At 38.7% G+C, this 23873-nt stretch overlaps 1 long non-coding RNA gene across 2 annotated transcripts in view; it reads left to right on the top strand.

Moving 5' to 3' along the window:
- The first annotated feature begins 11388 nt into the window (after positions 1–11388).
- The window catches only part of LOC130543233 (uncharacterized), a 136211-nt gene continuing 123726 nt past the window's right edge, over positions 11389–23873 (top strand). For both annotated transcript variants that reach the window (XR_008958407.1, XR_008958408.1), the window contains exons 1-3: positions 11389–11552; positions 12212–12263; positions 18912–18987. This is a non-coding gene — a long non-coding RNA (uncharacterized LOC130543233). The remainder of the gene's footprint in view (positions 11553–12211; positions 12264–18911; positions 18988–23873) is intronic.

Here is a 23873-nt window from a genome sequence, read left to right as displayed (position 1 = left end):
CACTCTCTAGGCCTGGGGAAGCAAAGGAAGGAGGTTGAAATGATTAAAACTTAGGAACTTACAGAAAGGCCCCATTCAAATGACAATCAGGTCTCTGAGGAGTAGCACTGTTTGGCTGGTGTCTTGAAAAATGTACTCGGGATTGTTTTTAATCAGGTACGGTAAGACACACAGACACGACTTTCATGAAGGAAGAAGTTCATATTCACAGACCACTGGAAAAAGGAGATATAACATTCCATGCAGGACAACATGGGAAGCACCAGGGTGGGTTAGGAGGCAGAAGGATGAGGAGAAAGCATGGGCACAAGCCTTTGCTGTGGTATCTTTGGGAAAGACAAGGCAGGCCATGTTATTACGATTAGATGGTTTGAATAGTTTTATAGGTTCTGGGCTATGGGAAGTAGTTTCTAGCTATCAAGTACCTGGCCCTAGAGTGATTTAGGGCAGGGGGATTATTGGCTTGGTGAGTGAGAGTTTGATAAAGAAAGTGATTGGGGTGTGGGCTATGAGTTGGTTGCTTTGCATGTAGGGGCATGCTCAGGGGTGAGGTGTTTACTATCTTTAGAAATTAGCTAACCTGGGGACACCTGGCTCACTCAGTTGGTGGAACATGTGATTCTTGATCTCAGGGTTGTGAATTTGAGCCCCATGTTGAATGTAGAGATTTCTTAAAAATAAAGTCTTAAAAAAAATAGTCCTTAGAAATCAGCTAATGCTAGGAGGGAAGTCTGAAGGCTTCCACAATGTCAAAACATTATAACATACAGAAAATAAAAACCATGATTAATATAGCTAGGCTGGTGTTTTTTGAGTTCAGAGGGTTGCCAGTTGCTTTCCTGGTCCTTTCTTCCCATAGATTAAACTTCTTTCCTCCTCCAAGCACAGAGAGGGTGGCTAACATCTAGCTTTCAAAGGAAAGGGAGTTTCTAGCCCTTGTCATTGGACTTAACAACAATCCAAAGAGTTCACACTAGCCTAGATACTCTAGATATTTTAGAGGAATGTACGCATCCATTTCCTCACCTCACTTGAAGATCTTCAAGACTCTAGGTTCATTAATAAATATCAAATATCTGCTGATAGCAGAGATGTTTAACTGCTTTTAAAGTGGAAAGAAAAGTGAGGCTTGAGATAAGCATTAGCACCACCTTCTACCTCTCCTGCTTCCTCCTGTATGTCTCCTCTCCCCATTGCCAGGACTCAGGAGACCTCAGAAAAAAGTCTTCATCTGAATGATTGCCAGCTGAATTTGTGAAAGGCTATTTTGAGTTTGTAAGAGTTTTATTCCTCCAAAAATTGAGCTTTTATGATATGAATTGGATAGAAAACAGAACCCAAGACAAAGTGTTCATGAGAATGTCTTATTGGTCAGTGCAATCCCAAGGTAGCAAGAGTGAAGAGGAGAGGAGTGTGAGGCAGAGAGAGGGGTGGAACGTTACTGCACTGGACAAAACTTCAAAAGAAAACACAGCTTGTGCTTGGTCAAATAGGATGTCTTCAGATGGGCTTTATGGAACCACTGTATCATAAAGTGTAATAAATCTCATTTAGAGTTCTAAGATTGATGACTTGTCAAGCACATTATTCTGGGAAAAAGCACTTTGTCAGTGTTGAAGAAGATGCTTATGACAGGTCCTTACAGTTCTTTAAAAAATTATTCTATAGATGCCCAGTATATGTTCAACTGATAACTAATGGGGTATTATTGGAAGAAGTGTCCACATAGGGTTTTATTCTAAAGTCTGAAGCATGGTAAATTATATATCATTTCTTAGTCTAACTGCTCTTTATAAAGATATCACATTTCTAAAGGAAAAAAATAACATTAAAGTTAATATTAGATTGGTGATTTGCATTGAATTGAAATGGACATGCTTTCTGTTACCATAAAGGTTACCATGGTTAGGCTTTTAGACTCAATGCAATACTGCCCGCAAGAAATAAAGGACAGTGTCTTCTTCATCAATAGCAAAGACTGTCCAACTATTCAAGGAGTGACATTAAGTGCTGCCTCAAAAATTCCATTCACTTTGAATTATGAAGATAGAGAAAAAAATTGGAAAAAGTATGTTACTTCAGAGTGTGTTTGGATTAGAAAAAAGTTCATTTTTAATGAATAGTGCTAGGCAAAATGGAAAAGTCTGTAGTATTATTAGGCATTTAATAAAACATGAAGAAAAGTAATTTAAGAAGGCTTAAGGCAGGACTCCCAGAAGTTTATTTTAGGACATTCAGGAAGATGCTATTATGGGGTGCAATATGTTGTGGTAAGATGCTGGACTTTGATTTAGAACATGTTGGTTCGACTTCTTAATCTGCTGCTTACTGTTTTAGATCACCTTGGCCAACAGTCCTACCCACTCCACGATTCAGTTATCCATAAAATTGAGAGACTTAAATTATTTCTAATGTATTTTGATTGTTGTTTTTATTGTCTTATCAAAATTTTACATGCACTAAACTTAAAGAGATAAGTAGTTTAACAAAGCTTGTTTGAAAACCAGCGTCCCTTCCCCCATCATTTTCCTATGATCAGAGGAAAACATTTCTAACTCTCAGAATTGTTACTTTTAATATTTGCTTCTGTATCTCTAAGATATGCTTGAATTGCTAGTTTCAAAAATTGTGGTAAAATATACGTAACATAAAATTTACCATTTTAACCATTTTAAGTACACAGTGAGGTGGAATTAAGGATATTAATATTGCTGTGGAATCATCATCACTACCTATCTCCAGAACTATTTCATCATCCCAAAGTGAAACTCCGTGGTTCATTAACTCCCTATTACCACTTACCCCCAGGCCTTGGTAACCTCCATTCTGCTTTCTGTCTTTATGTATTTGACCACTCTAGGTGCCTCATGTAAGTGGAATCATATAGTACTTGTCCCTTTTGTCTGGCTTATCTCACTAAGTATCATGTCCTCAAGGTTCATCTATGGTGTAGCATGTGTCAGATTTCCTTCCTTTTTAAGGCTGAATAATATTCCATTGCACGTACATACAATGTTTTGTTTGTCATTTATCCACCAACAGGCATTTGGGGTGCTTTTACATTTGGGTTATTGTGACTAAAGCTGTACAAATATCTGCTGGAGTCCCTGCTTTCCATTCTTTTGGATGTATACCGAGAGGTGGAATTGCTGGATCATATGGTCACTCTGTGTCTACTTTTTTTTTTAAGATTTTATTTATTTATTTGAGAGAAAGAGAGAGAACACAAGCAGGAGGAGGAATAGAGGGAGAGGAAGAAGCAGACTCTGTGTTAAGCATGGAGCCTGATGTGAGGCTTGATCCCACAACCCTGAGTTTATGACCTGAGCTGAAATCAGGAATCGGATGCCCCATGGGAACTCTGAGTCTACTTTTTCGAGGAACTGCGAGACTATTTTCCATAGTGACTGCACCATTTAAAATTTCTGCCAGGAGTGCACAAGTGTTCTGATTTCTCCACCTCCTCACTAGTACTTGTTGCTGTTATTATTATTATTATTATTATTATTATTATTATATGGAATGCTTCGTGAATTTATGTGTTGTCACGTTTGGGAGGGGCTGTGCTGATCTTCCCTATATTTAAATTTAAATGCTTTTAATATATGTGTTGCTGAAATGAGCAGTCTATGTGTCTTTGCTTTATACTTTGTGGAAGGTTTCTTCAATTTTATCTCCCAGTTCTTGTACTGAGTTCTAATTTCTTCTCTTACACATGTAATTTCCAAGAACTTTTGATTTTTCTGAATGTTCTTTTTTTAAAAGAACAGCTTATTCTTTTTTTTTTTTTTTAAAGATTGCTTTTTAAAAAAGATTTTCTTTTTTAGGGCAGTTTTAGGTGTGTGACAAAATGGAGAGGGAGGTACAGAGATTTCCCATAGAACTCCTGCTCCCACACCTGCATAGCTTTTCTCATTATCAACACCACTTACTACAATGGTGCTGTTTTTTTTTTCTTACCAAGGGTGAGCCTACATTGACACATCAGAATCATCCAAAGTCCATAGTTAACCCAAGAATTCACTCTTGGTGCTGTGCATTTTACAGATCTGGACAGATGGATACCATGTATCCATCATTGTAATATCATACACAGTATTTCCACTCTCCTAAAAATCCTCTGTGGTCTGCCTGTTCCTCTCCCACCCCAACCTCCACCCACCCCAAACCACTGATTTTTTAATTGTCTCCATATTTTTACCTTTTCCGGGATGTCCTATCATTGGAATCATATAGCATATAGCCTTCTTAGATTGGCTTCTTTCACCCAGTAATGTACATGTAAGATTCCTCCATGCCTTTTCATGGCTTGATAGCTCATTTCTTTTTAGCACTGATTAATATTCCATTGTGTAGATGTACCAGAGTTTATTTACCCATTCACCTACTGAAAGACATCTTGGTTGCTTCCAGGTTTTAACAGTATGGATAGAACTGCTCTACGCACTATGTGCAGGTTTTTGTGTGGACGTAAGTTTTCAACCCCTTTGGTTAAATACTGAGAAGCACAGTTGCTGATTGTATAGTGAGAGTAGGCTTAGTTTTATAAGAAACTGCCCAACTGTCTTCCAAAGTGACCGCACCATTAAGCAATGGATGAGAGTTCTTGCTGCTCCACATTCTTGTCAGCAGTTGGTGTTGTCAGTGTTCTGCATTTTGGCCGTTCTGATAGGTGGGCAGTAGTGTCTCGTTGTTTCAATTTACATTTCCCTGATGACATATGATGTGGAGCATCTTTTCATGTGCCCATTAGCCATCAATGTATCTTCTTTGGTGAGGTGTCTGTTATAGTCTTTGGCCTATTTTATAATTGAGGTTTTTTAAAAAAGATTTTATTTATTTATTTATTTATTTATTTATTTATTTGAGAGAGAGAGAGAGATTGAGAGAGAACACAAGCAGAGAGAGAGGGACAGAGGGAGAGGAAGGGTGAGAAGCAAACTCCCCACTGAGCAGAGAGCCCAACACAGGGCTCGATTCCATGGCCTGAGCTGAAGGCAGATGCTTAACCAACTGAGCCACCCAGACACCCTGAGTTTTTTGTTTTCTTATTGTTGTGTTATAAGAGTTATTTTTTAAAAGTATTTTGTATAACAATTCTTATGAGATGTGTCTTTTGCAAATTATCTTTTCCCAGTTTGTGGCTTGTCTTTTTGTTCTCTCGATATTGTCTTTCACAGAGCAGAAGTTTTTAATTTTAATGAAGTCTAGCTTATCAATTATTTCTTTCATGGATTGTGTCTTTGGTGTTGCACTTAAAAAGGCCTCTCCTTACCCAAGGTCATCTGGGTTTTCTCCTATGTTATCTTCTAGGCGTTTCATAGTTTTGTCTTTTACATTTAGGTCCATGATCCATTTTGAATGAATTTTTGTGAAGGGTATAATGTCTGTATCTAGATTCATTTTTTTTGCCTGTGAGTGTCCAGTTGTTCTAGCACAATTTGTTGAAGAGACTATCTTTGCTCCATTGTATTATCTTTGCTTCTTTGTCGAAGATCGGTTGACTACATTTATGGGGGTCTATTTCTGGGTTCTCTATTTTGTTCCATTGATCTATCTGTTTATTCTTTTGCCAATACCACATTGTCTTGATTACTATAACTTTATAGTAAGTCTTAAAGTGGGATAGTATCTTGTTCTTTTTGTATGGATAAAGTAACTTTTCCTATTTGTCTGAGCATGTTAATAATAATAATTATTGAAGGCATTATTTTGCCTGCATGGTCTCTGCTTCTCCAAGTTATCTCCCTTTTGTTTTCATCTGACTTTTATGCGACAGGGCTTTCTTTCAGATATCTGGTGATCCTTGACCATCTGCTCATATTTGAGAGCCCTGAACTGATTGGAGTCTCTGGGCTTTCGACTATGGAATTCACTGAAGGGTGATTTGGCAGGGAAATTTTGTGGGTATCTTTAGATATATTGATTTGGATTACTCATGTTCCCTAAAGAAGTATTTTCTAATTCCCTGCTTGAAATATATAGCCCTGGTTCACTTCATTCCAGAGCTCATTAAAAAAAAGGAGATTGGACAAGGGGGGGGGGGTCTTAAAATATTTGGTATATAAATATTCTGTTAATATTTCTGGTTTTGGTACAATACTTCTGTCCTTATTTGTGTCTGATGTCACCTCGTTCGGAAACCTGCTTTCTACCTCCAGAGAGCAAACTTCCAGTATTTAGATGAGGTGGTGGAGAAACATTTGATTTGCTGCACAGAGTGGGAGAAAGTGATCTGAGGATCTAACCGCTTCTAAAACAGACATTACTCAGTCCTTTGACAGCCCCATGTTTGCCCCCACTTCCAGAGGTAGCTGGTGCTGCCAATTCTAGATCTTTCTGGGATTATGTAGTGGAACTGGGTTGTCGCTTCTGGGCTCTCCCTCTGCAGGCTTAGTTAGGTCTAGGTCAGCTCTCTGAGTCAATTACCACTTACTCACTGTTCTCCAGCTCCCTATATCTTGTTGCGGTGTTTCCTCTCTTGCTCTTTTTATCTTGTGTGTTGTAAAACAACCTTTTTTACTATCATTTTTATAGAAATTACAAGAAGCAATGGAACCAGAAAAGGTCCCGAATCTCCAAGGAACTGTTGAAAAGGAAAAACAAAGCTGGGGGCATCACAATGCCGGATTTCGAGCTGTACTACAAAGCTGTGATCACAAAGACAGTATGGGACTGGCACAAAAACAGACACATAGACCAATGGAACAGAATAGAGAATCCAGAAATGGACCTTCAGCTCTTTGGGCAACTAATCTTTGATAAAGCAGGAAAAAACATCCGGTGGAAAAAAGACAGTCTCTTCAATAAATGGTGCTGGGAAAATTGGACAGCTATATGCAAAAGAATGAAACTTGACCACTCTCTCACACCATACACAAAAATAAACTCCAAGTGGATGAAAGACCTCAATGTGAGACAAGAATCCATCAAAATCCTAGAGGAGAACATAGGCAGCAACCTCTACGACATTGGCCAAAGCAACCTTTTTCATGACACATCTCCAAAGGCAAGAGAAACAAAAGATAAAATGAACTTGTGGGACTTCATCAAGATAAAAAGCTTCTGCACAGCCAAGGAAACAGTCAAAAAAACTAAGAGGCAGCCCACGGAATGGGAGAAGATATTTGCAAATGATGCTACAGATAGAAGACTGGTATCCAAGATCTACAAAGAACTTCTCAAACTCAATACACGAGAAACAAATAAACAAATCATAAAATGGGCAGAAGATATGAACAGACACTTTTCCAATGAAGACATAGAAATGGCTAACAGACACATGAAAAAATGTTCAAAATCATTAGCCATCAGGGAAATTCAAATCAAAACCACACTAAGATACCCCCTTATGCCAGTTAGAATGGCAAAAATAGACAAGGCAAGAAACAACAATTGTTGGAGAGGATGTGGAGAAAGGGGATCCCTCCTACATTGTTGGTGGGAATGCAAGTTGGTACAGCCATTCTGGAAAACAGTGTGGAGGTCCCTTAAAAAGTTAAAAATTGAGCTACCCTATGACCCAGCCATTGCACTACTGGGTATTTACCGCAAAGATACAGATGTAGTGAAGAGAAGGGCCATATGCACCCCAATGTTCATAGCAGCATTGTTCACAATAGCCAAAGCGTGGAAGGAACCGAGATGCCCTTCAACAGATGACTGGATAAAGAAGTTGTGGTCCATATATATAATGGAATATTATTCAGCTATCAGAAAGAACGAGTTCTCAACATTTGCTGCAACATGGACGGCACTGGAGGAGATAATGCTAAGTGAAATAAGTCAAGCAGAGAAAGACAACTATCATATGATTTCTCTCATCTATGGAACATAAGAACTAGGAAGATCGGTAGGGGAAGAAAGGGTTAAAGAAAGGGGGGTAATCAGAAGGGGGAATGAAGCATGGAAGACTATGGACTATGAGAAACAAACTGAGGGCCTCAGAGGGGAGGGGGTGGGGGAATGGGATAGACCGGTGATGGGTAGTAAGGAGGGCACGTATTGCATGGTGCACTGGGTGTTATACGCAACTAATGAATCATCGAGCTTTACATCGGAAACCGGGGATGTACTCAATGGTGACTAACATAATATAATAAAAAAACATTAAAATAATAAATAAAAAAAAGAAATTACAAGAAGCAAAATTAGATATGTGTGTTCAATCTTCTCTTTTTCTCCAGAATGCTAATGCATTTTCTATCAGAAGTAGTTCTAACAGACAAACTTCTAATAGTTTGTCTAACATGGATGATAAACGTAAAAAAAAAATAATAATCTCAATGATCTAAGGCTGTGTTGTGCAGGATATAGATTTTCCTGACTGTTGAGGATTTTTATACAAGCTGTTCACATGCTTGGCTTGTCTCACTGCTATCTTGGTAGGCAGGGGCAGAAAGTGTGGTGGAATTTCCAACAACTGGTTTTACAACTTTTCTTGTCTTTTCTGGTATAAAGGATGCAGGAAGGAAAATGTTACGCTTAAAGTGGGGGTTTGCTGTTTTACATTATTTATGGTCTCTTAGCCCCCAGCTGGTTTCACTGTTTTAATGTTCTAAAATCACATTGCTTTCAATAAAAAAATAGGGAAAGGAATGTGTTGTTTCAAAATGCTGTATCTTTTCAAAATACTTCCATGTCTATCCTGTGATGATACTAATTACACATGTTCAGATAAAGAAACTGAGAATGAAAGACAAATAACCTCTGTAAGTACATACAGCTAATGAGGATTTTGGGGGGGGGGTCAGGAACATCATAGTTTTCTTCTTCCCCTCTCTCCACTCAGTGGTGATGAGAGGGTGTCCACTCTTTTGAGAGGAGTTCAGTCTAGGGAGGATACTTTGGGGCAGAACTGTTACCATTTATAACTACTATTTAATGAGCATCTACTAAATTGCCTGGCTATATGCAAATGCTTCATGTGCATTATCTCAGTAGTCTTTATAGTGATTCTCCTTCTTTACAGATGGGAAACTGACACCCAGACAGGTTAAGAAACTTTCTGAAGTGCACACAACTTATGAATGCAGGAACTGGGGTTGGAACCAGGTTCTTGGACTTGAAAGCTCAGGCTCTTTACAGGTGCAGCTTCCTTTTGGGCACAGGTTAGTGGCTTAGTCTGGTGGTAAAATAGAGGGAAATGGGCAATTACAATACTGCGTGATAGGTGCTGTGGTGGAGGTCTGGTGTGGTTGTAAGAGCTTATGGAGCGGAACCCGGGAAACTACGTGGAGGAAAATCATCTAATCAGAGGCCTGATGGAACAGTAGGAGCCAGCCAGAGAAAAAAGGGCCAAAGAGCATTCCGGGCTGAGTGATCAAAGAAGCATTCATATACCTAGAGGAGATCAGAGTATTTTAACAAGAGCCATTGGGAAGGAGGTGTGGCAGGAGATGGAGAGGCAGGGAGGGTTAAAAAGAGGCGAGGCTAGAGAAGAAAGTGAAAGGAGTGAGGCCAACTTGAAAGAGCCTTTAAAATCTAATGAGTTAGGAGTTTTTCCTCAGGCCAATAGGAACCATTCTTGACACAGGGTGTCCATTCCTAGGTGTTAAGAGCACTAGAAGCATCTTTTTGTTGTTGTTGTTGTTTTGAGGTGACTCTGAGTAGGCTTCTAGATGGCTCCTGGATGGGGGCTGGTCCTCAAAAAGACCAAGCCATAACTAGAAGCTTGGAATTTTCAGGCCTTCCCCCCACTTCTCCAGAGAGGGGAGAGGGGTAGAAATGAGAGTTGATAATCGATTGTGCCTACATGAGGAAGCCTCCATAAAAATGCCAATAGCATGGGATCTGGACAGCTTCCAGGGAAGGTGATGCACCCCAACTCTACAGGAACAGAATCTACTGTGGTCAGCACCCTTCCAGACCTCCCCCCTGTACTTCTTCATCTGGCTGTTTATCTGTATCCTTTATAATATCCTTTAGTAAATGTAAACATAAGTAAGTTTCCCCCTGAGTTCTGTGAGCTGTTCTAGCAAATAATCGAATCCAAGGGGAAGAATATGGTGGAAAACTCCAGTTTGCAGCCAGATTGGGCAGAAGTTGTTGGTAACCTACTATTTCCAATTGGCATCTTATGGGAGCAGTCTTGTGGAACTGAGCCCTTCACCTGTGGGATCGGACACCATGTCCACATAGATAGTGTTCAAAACCAGTTAAATTTTACGTCTCCCAGCTGGTGTCACAGAGAATTGCTTGATGTGGAGAAAAACCTCCGCATTTGGTGACCAGAAATGAAGTGTTTTGTGGGAGTCCGAAAGGAGAAACACAGGAGGAAGACACAGGAGAACTGATAGGTTTTTCCAATTCACTGTGTTTCTCTCCTAGAGCCCATCACATTTGGAGGGTCTTCCAAAAGACAACTTAACTCTTCATGAAGCTTCAAACTTGCTATTCTTTTCTGCCAAGAGAACATAAAAAGGCAACCTCGTTCTACATTTGTATTTTCTCCCAGTCACGCACATTGCCATCGCGATTCCCTACAGTTCTGGCATGAGTCTCTTCAGAGGCCTCGCTAATGAAACACCGTGTGAACACTGCGGAGGACCAGCTCCTTATGCGACCATTGCTAGATGGCATCGTAAATACTTAAAAATAAACAAAGTGTATTTAACTTCGTTTCCCATGAAATGGAAAGCAAATGGGTTTATTTTGTTAAGTTGCCCCACCAAAACTATAAGCAATAACTTATAAATCAGCCTAGGAAGAGAACTTCCAGGCCCCTTTGAGCCACCAGTACCATTCATCTTGGAGCCAAAGTAGAGACGCTGGCTTTCACCGCCCACCTCCCCAAAGTTCTGTTTATGGCCTTTTATCCCCCACCATTTCAGTGTTTTCCATAAGGCCCAGATACGAGATTCAGACTTCTCTGAGAAAGAAGGTTGACTTGGGGCGGGTCACCGGTGCTCTCCAGACTTGGGCTTGTGGGGCGGGGCTCCACGAGGAGCTCAGGCAGAGGGCGTGTCCTACAGCCCGACTCAGCGCGCCGCCGGCCCGGCGGGCACTCGTGTTTAAAAGAAGCACCCGCGTACACAACGACGCTTCTCAAACCTGCACCTAAGGACACCTTCCTGCTGGTCGCCACCCTCACTCCCGCTAATTATTTTAGAGTCACATTTTAAGAATGAATGTAAATATTGCATTTACCTCCACAGCTTATCCTTAGTAGTTTACAAATAAAAATAAAGGTTCAAATTCCCCCGCCTCCATGCACGCTACACTGCCACGCTAACACCTGCCTCCCCATCCCCGGCTAACTGGTGGGCTTTCCAATCTGAGGAGCCCAGGAGGGAAGAAACTTAAGGCGCCGCCAGGTCTGAGGGGCGGGGCCGGAGGCAGGTCCTCCCAGTGCCCCGCCTCCAATCCCCCCCACCCCTGCCGTCGCCTGGCGGGAGGTGGCGGAGCCCCCGGCGTTCCCCGGGAGAGCGAGACTGGAGGTTCCCGGGTGGTAATGGCCGGGTCCCAAGCCTGCGGGGGCGAGGGGAAGCCTCCGGCGGGCAGGCGGCCGGGACCCTGGCGTTCCTCTGAGCACTGACCCCGTACACGAAAAGGTAACAGCCGCCCGGGCGCCCGCCCGCCCCGGCCAGGGCCGCCTCTCCGTTGGGGGCTCCCCTTGGTGTGCTGGTTCTGAAAGCCAGCCGGACCGCGGGGTTCCTTCACCAGGACCCGGGGCGAAGCAGCCACCGCGGCGAAGCCCGCCCCCTCCTCGAATTTGCTGGCATTCCTAGACAGGAAAATCGCTGCCTTCTCTCTGCTGGGAACCGTGTCTACACGCCACTGACCCATCCGATCCTCTTCAGTCAGCTATGACTAAGAGGTCAATTTGGTTTCCAAAACTAGGACATAGAAGAGGAGGAAGAGTCTAAATTTTCTATATTTGCCCCTGGAGAATGCAAGAATCAAAGAATTGGCCCCTGGGACTGATTTCAAGCGTCCCTCCAAGTATGGGGTGTAGCTTTGTAGGAACTCTTGAGGAAGACTCTGGTGTTGTGATTGGGGTCACACAGCATAGGTGAGAGAGAGGTTTTATTTTTGGTTTTAGATTTCCTCTCAGGAGCTAGGTGAAGAATCCATCTAGTGAGGGTGGCCACAGAAGCAAATCTCAGTCAATGTGGAGATAGTACCCACTCTTTTTTTATTCAGCTACCCTTTCCTTTTTTTTTTTTTTTTAAAGAAGTATAATTAACATACAGTGTTATATTACTTTCAGGTGCACAGTATACTAATTCAACTATTCTGTACATTACTTAGTGCTCATCAAGGTGAGTGTACTCTTAATCCCCTTTATCTATTTCACCCCCTCCTACTTCCCCTCTGGTAACCATGAGTTTTTCTCTGTATTTAAGAGCCTGTTGTGTGTGTGTGTGTGTGTGTGTGTGTGTGTGTGTGTGTGTTTTCTTTAATTGTTTGTTTTATTTCTTAAATTCCACATATGAGTGAAACCATACAGTATTTGTCTTTCTCTGTCTCACTTATTTCACTTAGCATTATACCCTCTAGGTCCATCCATGTTGTTGCAAATGGCAAGATCTCATTTTTTGTAGCTGAGTATTATTCCATTGTATAGATATACCACCTCTTTTTTCATCCATGCATGAACACTTGGGTTGCTTCCACATCTTAGCTATTGTAAATAATGCTGCAGTAAACACAGAGGTGCATATAACTTTTGGAATTAGTGGGTTTTTTCCTTTGGGTAAATACCCAGTAGTGGAATTACTGGATCATATGGTAATTCTATTTTTAAGTTTTTGGTTTTTGAGGAACTTCCATACTCTTTTCTACAATGGCTGCACGAATTTGCATTCCCACCAACAGTGCACAAGTGTTGATTTTCCTCCACATCCTTGCTGACACTTGTTTTTTCTTGTCTTTTTGATTCTAGCCATTGTGACAGGTGTAAGGTGCTCAGTGTGGTTTTGATTTTCATTTCCCTGATGATGTTGAGCATATTTTCATGTGTCTGTTGGCCATCTGTACATCTTCTTTGGAAAAATGTCTGTTCAGCTCCTCTGCCCATTTTTAAAATCATATATATATATATATGATATATATATATATATATATATATATCATATATATATATATCATATATATATTTGGTGTTGAGTTGTATAAGTTCTTTATCTATTTTTGATATTGAGCCCTTATCAGGCATATCATTTGCAAATATCTTCTCCCATTCAGTAAGTTGTCTTTTGGATAGTTGATGGTTTCCTTTGCTATGTGAAAGCTTACTATTTTGGTGTAGCCCAATAGTTTATGTTTGCTTTTGTTTCCCTTGCCTGAGAAGATATATCTAGAAAAACATTTCTATAGCTGACGTCAAAGAAATGCCTTTTTCTAGGAGTTTTATGGATTCAGGTCTCACCTTTAGATCTTTAATCCATTTTGAGTTCATTTTTGTGTATGGTGTAAAAAAGTGGTCCAGTTTCATTCTTTTACATATAGCATCCAGTTATCCTAAAACCATTTGTTGAACAGACTTTTTCCTATTGTATAGTCCTGCCTCCTTTTTCATGGATTAATAGGCCATATAAGTGTGGGTTTAATTCTGGGCTTTCTGTTGTGTTCTGTTGTTCTATTTGTTTATTTTTGTGCCAGTACCATACTGTTTTGATTATTATAGCTTTGTAGTATGTTTTGAAATCTGTGATACCTTCAGCTTTGCTCTTTCTCATATTGCTTTGGCTATTCAGGGTCTTTGTGGTTCCATACAAATTTTAATGTTATTTGCTTTGGTTCTGTGAAAAATGCTGTTGGTATTTTGGTAGGGGTTTCATTAAATCTGTAGATTGCTTTGAGTAGTATGGACATTTTAACAATATTTGTTCTCCCAATCTGTTTGTTTGTGTCATTTTCAATTTCTTTCATCAGTATTTTATGGTTTTTGGAGTATAAGTCTTTCACCTCATTGGTTAAGTTTTTTCCTAGATATTTTGTTCTTTTTGGGGAAATTGTAAATGGGATTGTTTTCTCAATTTCTTTTTCTGCTACTTTCTACTATATTAGTGTATAGAAATGCAACAAATTTCTGTATATTAGTTTTGTGTCCTGTAACTTTACTGAATTTATCAGTTCTAATAGTTTTTTGATGGAGTCTTTAGGGTTTTCTATATATAGCATCATGTCATTTGCAAATAGTGAGTTTTACTTATTTCTTACCAATTTATTGGCATTTATTTCTTTTTCTTATCTGATTGCTACAGCTAGGATTTCCAGTATTATGTTGAATAGAAGTGAAAGTAGACATCCTTGTCTTTTTACTGGTCTTAGAGGAAAAGCTTTCTCTTTTTCACACCCATCCCTATTCTTTAATGACAAACCCAGAACAGGTTACCCTTACTTTATTTTGAACTTGGAGAAAATGTCAGATAAAAATGATGTGCACATTTATCTAGGCAGTCACCTAGATGTGGGATCTTTAGGTTGCCCTTAACTAATGTTTGAATAGAAATCTCACTCGTGGACACCTGGATAGCACTTGGGCAATGAGACACCTAGTATGGGTACTTCTGAGGACACAAAAACAGCAACAACAGTAACATAACATTTATTGAGCATTTACCATGTGCTATGCATGATTCTAAGTGAATTACATGTACTATGTAACATGAAACACTATTCTGAATGCTTTCATCCATTAGTACTTAGTTTTGACAAGCATATGAAAGAGCTGCTATCATTAGTCCCACTTCATGGAGGAAAACGGAAACAGTTTTTTGGGTAGGTAAGTGCCCCCATTCTCCAGGTGCTGTGAATATAGGCTGCCAACAGCTCACAACTGTACCTTCTTTCAAGAATTGCCTGCTGATGGCAGCTGCCCTGCCAAGAAATGCCCAGGAGGTTACACCCCAAGACTCCCAGGTGTGGCTTGTAGCTAAAAGATGACATATATTGGGGTACCTTACCTTCTGCCTTAAAGAGGAACCTTTTTGCCATGTCATTTCTGCTCTGCAGCTCCCTGTGGATCAGGTTGGACCCACATCCTTCTCTTGCTTCTTCCCTCTTCCTTGTCCTGCTTACCCCCATTATAGTTTTTACTGGAGAATCTCAAATCACTTGCAAAAGAATCCCCGTCTCAGGCTCCGTTTCTGTGAAACCCAGCCTAACACAACTACTCTGCTACACTGCGTTGTGAAATTTTCAGAGTTTGAGTCTTTATTCACTAGACATATGTTTTTCTCTGGAAAGGCAGACAATCCACTGGTTTCAAATATGTATCAGACAACTTTCTCTTTTGATTAACCTAATGAAATATATTATGGAAGCTTTGCTTCTAAAATAGTGCTTTATTTGTGTAAAGGAAATGATAGAATGACTTCCCTGAGATGCTGTTCAGCCAAGAATACTTTATTCCTATCAGGGATGCAGATAGCCAGAGTGGGTGATAGATAAGTATTTGTTCATTGGTTTCTTGATTGAAGAAATGGATTATGAGAAGGGAACATGTTAATACTGTTATTAACAGCTTGTAGAAGTATAGTTGACATAGTAAAAGTGTACATTTGGTAAGTTGATCCATTATATACCCATAAACCATCGCCACAGTCAAAATAATGAAAAACTATTACTCCCCAAAGTTTCCTCAGCCTCTTTGTAATACCTCCCATCCTGTACCCAGGCAATCACTGATTTGCTTTTGTTATAGTAATATAAGGTTGACAAAGACCCTAAAAGCCATGCACTTTGGTCACTGAGTCGTTAAGTGTGCCCGGGCATGAGGCATGTGAAGACTTCCATGGGGTAAGACCATGGAATTTGAAATAACTGGGGCCAGGCTGCCATCTGCTCATGGGAATGGAAACGGATACAAAGCTGGACTCTGATGACAACTTTGGCATCCAAGACACATATTCCAACTGGTGAGGCAAATGCAGATGAAGTTCAGGCAAACTTTGGAATTGGGGCAGTCTGGGGTTTTGTTATAGGTTAAAGGAGGCCCCGGGAGAGTGATGTCATCCTTGTAATGTACAACCAAAATAAAAATGTACAAATAAAACTTGCCACCAAAGCCTGGAACTCACAGGATGGCACTGGAAAGGGAATCTCCTGGTAGGTGGGGCAGCTGATTTTTGTCCGTCAAGTTCATCATCCTCTTGGTTCGCTTCTTGGTCACTCCCGACCGTGGGAGACACGCCTTCCCATTGTAACTCTTCAGCCCAAGTTTGCTACCTTGTGGTGTAGCTCAGACATGGTTAAAATATTCGGAGGCCCTGCTGAAGGCTCTGGCAAAAGCAACACAGGGTGAACACAATGAGAGCAATAGTTTTAGATGGTCTGGTATTCAAAACAGTTTTGTCATCTTTGCTTTATGCTCCTGCTCAGCTTCTATACTGTCTCCCATGTCTAGAAATCTCCTTCATCGATTCCTTGAGATCCAAGCCAAACCCAGTTCACAGGTATCTTTCTTCTCTCACTTCTTTACTACTTTCTGTATTGTCTCCCCTTTGGGTACATTGAAAAGAGTTGAGCAGAAGAATGGGCACTGTTTTACTTGACCATAAAGAATCATTCAGCCAATGAACTAGTATTCAGCATGAGCAATCATTCTAAATATAATTTGCTTAGTATTTTTTATCTGCATCTTAATAGCTATCTAGTTTTAAGAATTGCAAAATCTGTAATATCTTAATTTTTTTCTAATATAAAAGTGATGGATAGTAATGATATCTCCTTCAGAAAAGTGTGGCTTTTTTGTTGTTGTTTTGTTTTTTGTTTTTTATTTTGTTTTTACTGTGGCAGTACTCAGTGTTTCAAGGATATGGGGAAATGGACACTTTCATCCATTGTTTGTGGGAATATAAATTTCTCCAGGGATTATGGAGGGCAGTTTGACAATGTATATTCAAATTCAAAATGTGTATACCTTTGTCTGTGCAACTGTAGTTTTAGAGATTTACCACATGAGAGTAATTGGATAAGTGCACAAATTTGTATGTGCAGGAATGTTGATCTTATTATAGTTTATAATTTTTAAAGGAAACAACACATTTCAACACTATTGGGTGCCTACCTCTGTTAGGCATTGTAGTTGGTACGGGGCTACAATAATTAATCAGATATAGTTGGTCCCTCCCTTCATGTAGTTTATGGTACAGGAAAGAAGACAGCCAATTAAACATTCATTAGCATTAGCATTGCAGTGCTAATGGTATAGACTGTGGTTGAAGTGCTTATAAAGGGAACTGAATGCAGACTTGGTGAAGAGGTGAATAATGGTAAGTAGAATTTCACTAGATTTTCACTTTTAAATGTAAATATATTACTGATATAATCAGAAAGAAGTGTAGCTTTTTAAAATTTAAAATAAAATAAAATAATACAAGTTAAGTGTAGGAAATTTGGCAGTTACAGAAAGATTATAAAGAAGAAAATAAAAATGACTAAAAATTCCATCCTCAAGATGACAAATGGTCAGTTGAAACACTTTGGTATATTTTCACATTCTTTATATGCATATGAATGTATTGGCTCTTTCCACAATGATACATGTTTCATAGATCTTTTTGAAATTTCAATATATTTAATATTAAAAATAATTTGAGCTTACTACTTACATATATTCTATCTCAGAGTAAAATTTAATTCTGAAAATTCCAGTTTGTTATGCTTTTAGGGCTAAATTCCTATATGTATTTGGGGAATATATTGACATCAAATAAAACAATTCACTTTTCTCTGTTTTTTAAAAAAAAATTGGTACAATTTAATTATATGTTAATCATATCAATAATATTTTTCTTCTGGTTGCTGGCATTTATTTGAGATTATAGAGTTAAACTGGTTAAAAGTTCATTTTTCATGGGCTCATATGAGTAACATTATGAGATCTTATTCGAACAGTGCCAGCCAAGATGGGAGTGTTAATTTGCTTCACATTGTACAATGTAGTTTCCAATGTTGGCAGGAGGCATAGTGGAGCAAAGTTCCTTGTCTTAAAGATTATGTATTGCATCATCCCTGCTGTATTGCTTTGTTAGACTATAGTGCTGCTGTCACTGATTCCTTTTTTAAAAATAGCTGCTAAAAACCAGAAGAATTAAGTTAGCAAATTCTATGTGTCATTCATAGGTATGTTAAATAACCAGAAGAGTTTCCTCCTTACATAGGAAGTCTAAAAATGTAAACTGCTTTTCTGAGTTAATGCATGCAAAATGCTTGGAATAAGGCTTGAAACATACTAATTGCTCAATAAATTAGTATTGTAATTACTACTACTGTTAATAGGAGCAAACAAGTTAACAGAATAAGTCTAGGAGTATCTTAGATCTATATTCAGATTCTCATCATTGGCTATGGGATGTGAAGAGTAAATTGATTACAAGATATTGGAGGGTAGTCATACTGTTTCATGTTAATGCCTAAGACCTGGAATAAAATGTTAAAGAAACGTAGTTTATTGCGATAAATGAACTCAACTGAACTGAGTAGCATTTCACCTTATAGCATAGCCCTTAGTCTGTAACCCTATTTTGAAATTGAATTTCCTAGGTGAAAAGGACTATTGATGCTCTTGAATAGGTTCATGGAGTCTTTTTGGTGACTGTGATCTTTATTTAACTGAGTTGACATGAGATTCAACTACATTCATAGGGTGATTCATATCCATAACTCAAATAGTTTTTCATCATGCAAGCAATTCTCAACTTGCTGTAATGGTTTTATTGTCTTAGTTGTAATCAAACTTGTCTATCTATAATATGACCAGTGAATTCCATACTTGGTACTTCAATTCTTTTAAGTAAATCTGTTTTTAAAAGTTATTTCAACAAAGTTTATGTGTAAAGTTAAAATTACATAAACATACCATGTTCTCTAGGCTATAGATCCTGTCCAGATTTTTGGAAGAAATTGTGTTTAAAGGGACAGGTAGAATGCATTCAATGTAAATATATTTTGTTTTACAGAGCAAAGATTTCAAAAAGCTGAAAACACTGCTGTTCAGTCAACCTAAACAAAGAGACCAAGAAAAACCTCAGAGAGGTAAAGAAATAGATTTTTTTCCTGATATATGATTATTCCAATATATGAAATATATTATTCTAATATGTTATCTATTATGCTTTTCTATCATTTTAAGCAAATACAGGTTTATACAGCTATAAAAACATAATGCCAAATTATTTTTCTTATATTTCAACTCTCCTAATACTTGTCTTAATTTTAGGGTTTTGGAAAATAAAATGGGATTAAATGAAAAGGGTTGGAATATTTATATTTTCTTTTGGTTTGGTGAAGCTGTTCTTTTCTTTCATTCATTTTATCCATTGATTAAAGAAATATTTATCATTGGGGTGCTACTGTGTGTTACATTTGAGGTCTGTATTTGAGATAATTGATTTTGAATATAAATAAACTTATTTAAGCCTATTTAAATGTTTTCTATAATTTTAATTTACTAATCTTTGAACAAACTTCAGGGATCTGTTATATAGATATGGATTTCTGCCTCTAAAAGATTAGGTGGACCTTCTCTGCTTCTATTAAAATTTTAATATACTTAGGTAAATTGGATTTACATTTGTCATTTTTTAGCCTTTAAGGGATGTTTTGTAAACCAGCTATAAAGTAAAAAGAGGTATTGATTTTTAAACATTTTAAGATATGAAGCGTTTCAGAGTATCCTAAAAAAATAAAGTGCTGTATTATAAGTATTCATCATCTTTGGCATCAGACGGTTCTAAAAGTCAATATTTTCTGTGCTTGTCAAATTGTCTTGAATCCACCTATGCCATTGTAGCCTGGGAGGATCTAACCCTAGTAAATAGCATAGCTGTGGAAGTTCTTGTTACCAAGAGCTGAAATTCTTGTGTGGGTACAGCTAGTCCTCAACGGTGAATTTATAACTTGGAAAAAGTAATATAAACAAACATGATGGAAGTTAAATTTATCTTTCTCATGGAACCTATTTTAAGTGGAGAATTATGTTCCTGAAGGTATAAAAATAGGCACTATATTTACTCCACTCTTTATGAATCATAGACATACTATGAAGTATACAGTTTCTTGAGTATGCATAAGGCAATCAAGATGGCATTAAATTACCGAGCACTTGTATTGTACTGGAAGACATCACCAGAAAAGGTTTTCCAGGGTAGGAGGAAGTGCTGGGGGGAAAGAGGCTAAGGATTCTGATGGTGGATGGCTAGTAGGGTCAAGAGCTGAGGGCAGCATGTCTTACGCAGTAAGTAGCACACTGGCTCCTCATCATTACCGCTCCATGGACCCCTTTGTGGGTTTGTGTGTGTGTGTGTGTATGTGTGTATTAACAAATGTCATTTATTAATGGTTACTTTATCTCTTTGCTTTTCCAAATCAAAAATACATCTTACTGTCCATCAGCACTTTGGTTCATGGTTTATTTATATTAAATAAAAGTAATATTCTGAGGAGCTTTATTATAGGTGAATTCGTGATCTAATTAGATTGTTGGAAATGGTCAAAGTTCAAAAATCGCTACTCACCCCTAGACCCCTTATAATTCTTTAACTAGCTCTAGAAGTGACACATTGGAAATCCCTGTTCTGGATGTTGTCAGAAAGGGACTAGTAGGGATGAGCAGTTTGTACGTAATCAGATAGGAGTAATTCAGGGAATTAAAGGGATTGTAAACCAGAGAATGCCCTCTGCATTGTCCTAAAGGTAGATGCGTACCTGAATGCTACATGCATTTTAGGTAAGGAGAAAGCACCGAGGTGAACAGAAGTACATTCCTTATGCTTTAACCTCTTTTTACAAAGTGCCATTTACCAGCTTCCATTTGCTTCATCCCACCTCAGCCATCCACCTGCCAGTGCTGATCTACACCCATGATGCAGCAGCTAAGAGGAGAAAGGGATTGATTCTCTGTAGTGTACCCTGGGGTCTGCAGCTGGGTGCGTTGAACTAGGGCCGCCTCACAGAGCAGCCATCAGATAGCTACTGCAGCCAGACGCCAGGGAGATTTCAATCTGAGCAACTTGCACATTCAAGTTGCACAGGTGAATAGTGATAACTGGTTACTACTGATACATTTATATTTTTTGTTTGAGTCACCTGGGAGTGACTAATTCCAAGTTATTGAAGGTAAGCCCTGAGTTTACCTGAAGCTAAAAAAATTTTAAGCTTTTTATTTTGAAAATTTTAGATTTACAGAAGAGTTTTAAAGATAGGACTGACGGTTCCTGTATACCCTCTACCCAGCTTCTCCTAATGTTAACATCTCATGTGCTCATGGTACAGCGATCAAAACTAAGAAATTAAAATTGATACAATAAACGCAATTAACTATGGACTATTTAGATTTCCCTGTATTTCCACTAAATGGCTTTTTTTTTCTGTTCCACAGTTTAGGTCATGGTACCACACTGCCTTTAGTTGTGATTTTTTCTTAGTCTCCTTCAGTCTGTGACAGCTCCTCAGGTTTTTTGTCTTTAATTACTTTTGAAGAGTACTGGTTAGACGTTTTATAGTATGTTCTTCAGGCTGGGTTTGCCTTTTTTTCACATGATTAGACTGAGGTTGCGGATGTGGGGTACATGAGATCAATAGATCTTATTAATGGTGATCTTAGCCTTGATCAATTGGTTTAGGTTTTGTGTCAGATCTCTCCACTGTGAAGTTACAGTTTTCCTCTTTCCATACTCAGTACTTTTGGGAGTAAGTTACTAAGTCTAGACCATTGGAGTTATGAAGTCCAGTCTAGGGGATCTAAGATCCATCTCCTGGAGGGAGTATTTAAGAAATTGAAGACATATGTTAAAAGCACATTAATAAATATTTGATGAGCGATATAATGAGGCAGTGTAGGTACCTGTTCCTCTTTAAAGTTTCACTCACAAATTTTAGCATTTATCAGTGGATGTTGCCTGTAGCAATTATTACTTTGGTACTGGGAAAACAAATAGTGGAAACCTCATTAAAGATGGAGTCCAGAAATCCTGAAGGGGAAGCTCTCACAGACCCTGAACAGGAAGAAACTTACTTTACATACCCCAGTACGGGGAAGGAAGAATTTCACCTTGTCACCAACAGCCCAGCCATTGAGAAACTGCCACACTCCGCCAATGAGAAGCTGTCACCACTCTGAATTCTTTGAAACAGCCTCTCCCAGTTTCTTCCTTTCCTCCATAAAAGCAAACCTCTCTTTTCTGTTCTCCAGACTTGCCTGTGGTTCTCCATAGTTTGCTTGTCCTGCATTGCAATTCACTGCTATTCTTGAATAAACTCATTTTGCTGGTGAAATGTCTGGCTGGTTTTTCTTTGTTTATTTGTTTATTTGTTTTAAAGCCAAGAGTACTCTAATGATGATGTTCTATTTTCCTCTTTCTTCCTGTAATTTTAGTTCTTCTGTAGGAAGAATTGCCTCTTGTTCATTTATTCATTCATTTGTGTGTTTATATCAGTATGGTCTCATGATATTTATTGACTTATGGATATTTACTTTATTTGTTGGGGTATAATTAATTACTATCATTGTTTATTGTATTGCTCAAATGATCCCAGCTCTGGCCATCAGGAGCTCTTTTTTTTTTTTTTTAAGATTTTATTTATTTGAGAGAGAGAGAGAGGGAGAGAGAGCATGAGCAAAGGGAGAGAGAGAAGCAGTCTTCCCACTGACCAGGGAGCCTGATGCGGGGCTCGATCCCAGGACCCCAGGATCATGACCTGAGCTGAAGGCAGATGCTTAACCGACTGAGCCACCCAGTTGCCCCCCATCAGGAGCTCTTAAGCATTGGTTCCTGTGTCACTTCGAGGAACCCATATCTTGTTTCCTTTTTATGCACTTACTTTCTGACACTATAAGATGCTCCTCCTGGCTTTTATCTTATATTTTCTGTGCCCTAGCCTAAGAATCAGTCATTTTTGAAGAATCATGGATCCTTTGATTGGAGGATGGTATTTAGAAACCTAATTCTGGCTTCTCAGTGTTCTTGTTGCAACTAGAGAGTCATTGTTTCTAGACCCTGTCAGTGTGTAGAGCTAGCAAACATTTGTATGTGTACTAACCCATGTATCTATCTCTTTGTATCTCCATCTGTATATATATTAAAATAAACATTAGTTCATACCCGTATCTTTAACTCCAGCCTGTTACCACAGGGTTTATTCTGGCATTTCCCTTTGCTTGTTTGTAATTTCTTTCTTTTATAGGTACAAACCTGGCTATCATTGTCTACAGTATATTTACTTAATTGTTCAGCTCTAGTGTGTGTAGAAAGTAGTTTCAGAATTGCTGAACTGGACCCGTATGAGATACATATTTACCAGCTACAGTCCAGTGTTTTGTCTTTAGTCTTATAGTATCAAAACTCTATTATATCAAGTTATCTATCCATGAAATCATGATTAGCAGGTGAGCAGATAAACAAACTGATACATCTATACAATTAAGCAATAAAAAGAAAGAAACTTGATTCATGTGAGACAGGGAAATCTTAAATGCATTTTGCTAAGTCAGACACAAAAAGCAATGTATTCTGTAATTCTATTTACATGGTATTGTGGAAGGCAAAACGATAGAGAAGGAAAACAAATCAGTGGTTGCCAGAATTGGGATTTGGAGAATGGGTTACCTAAGAGTGGAATTGCTGGGTCATATGATAATTCTGTAGCTTTTTGAGTAACTGCTGAACTGTTTTCCACAGCAGCTCACCATTTTACATTCCTACTAACAATGCCCAAGGGTTCCAGTTGTACCAATTTCTTCACATCCTCACCAAGACTTGTTGATTTTCTTTCTTTTCTTTTTAAAATTATAGCCATCCCAGTAGGTATGATGTAATAACTCATTGTGGTTTGATTTGCATTTCCCAAGTGACTAAGAATGTTAAGTATCTTTTCATGTACTTATTGGCCATCTGCATATCTTCTTTGGAGCAATATCTACT

The sequence above is a fragment of the Ursus arctos genome, unplaced genomic scaffold (genome assembly GCF_023065955.2).
Source record: "Ursus arctos isolate Adak ecotype North America unplaced genomic scaffold, UrsArc2.0 scaffold_9, whole genome shotgun sequence".
NCBI classification, from domain to species: domain Eukaryota; kingdom Metazoa; phylum Chordata; class Mammalia; order Carnivora; family Ursidae; genus Ursus; species Ursus arctos.
Note: the sequence above shows the minus strand (reverse complement) of the source record. Positions and strands in the feature narration are given on the sequence as shown.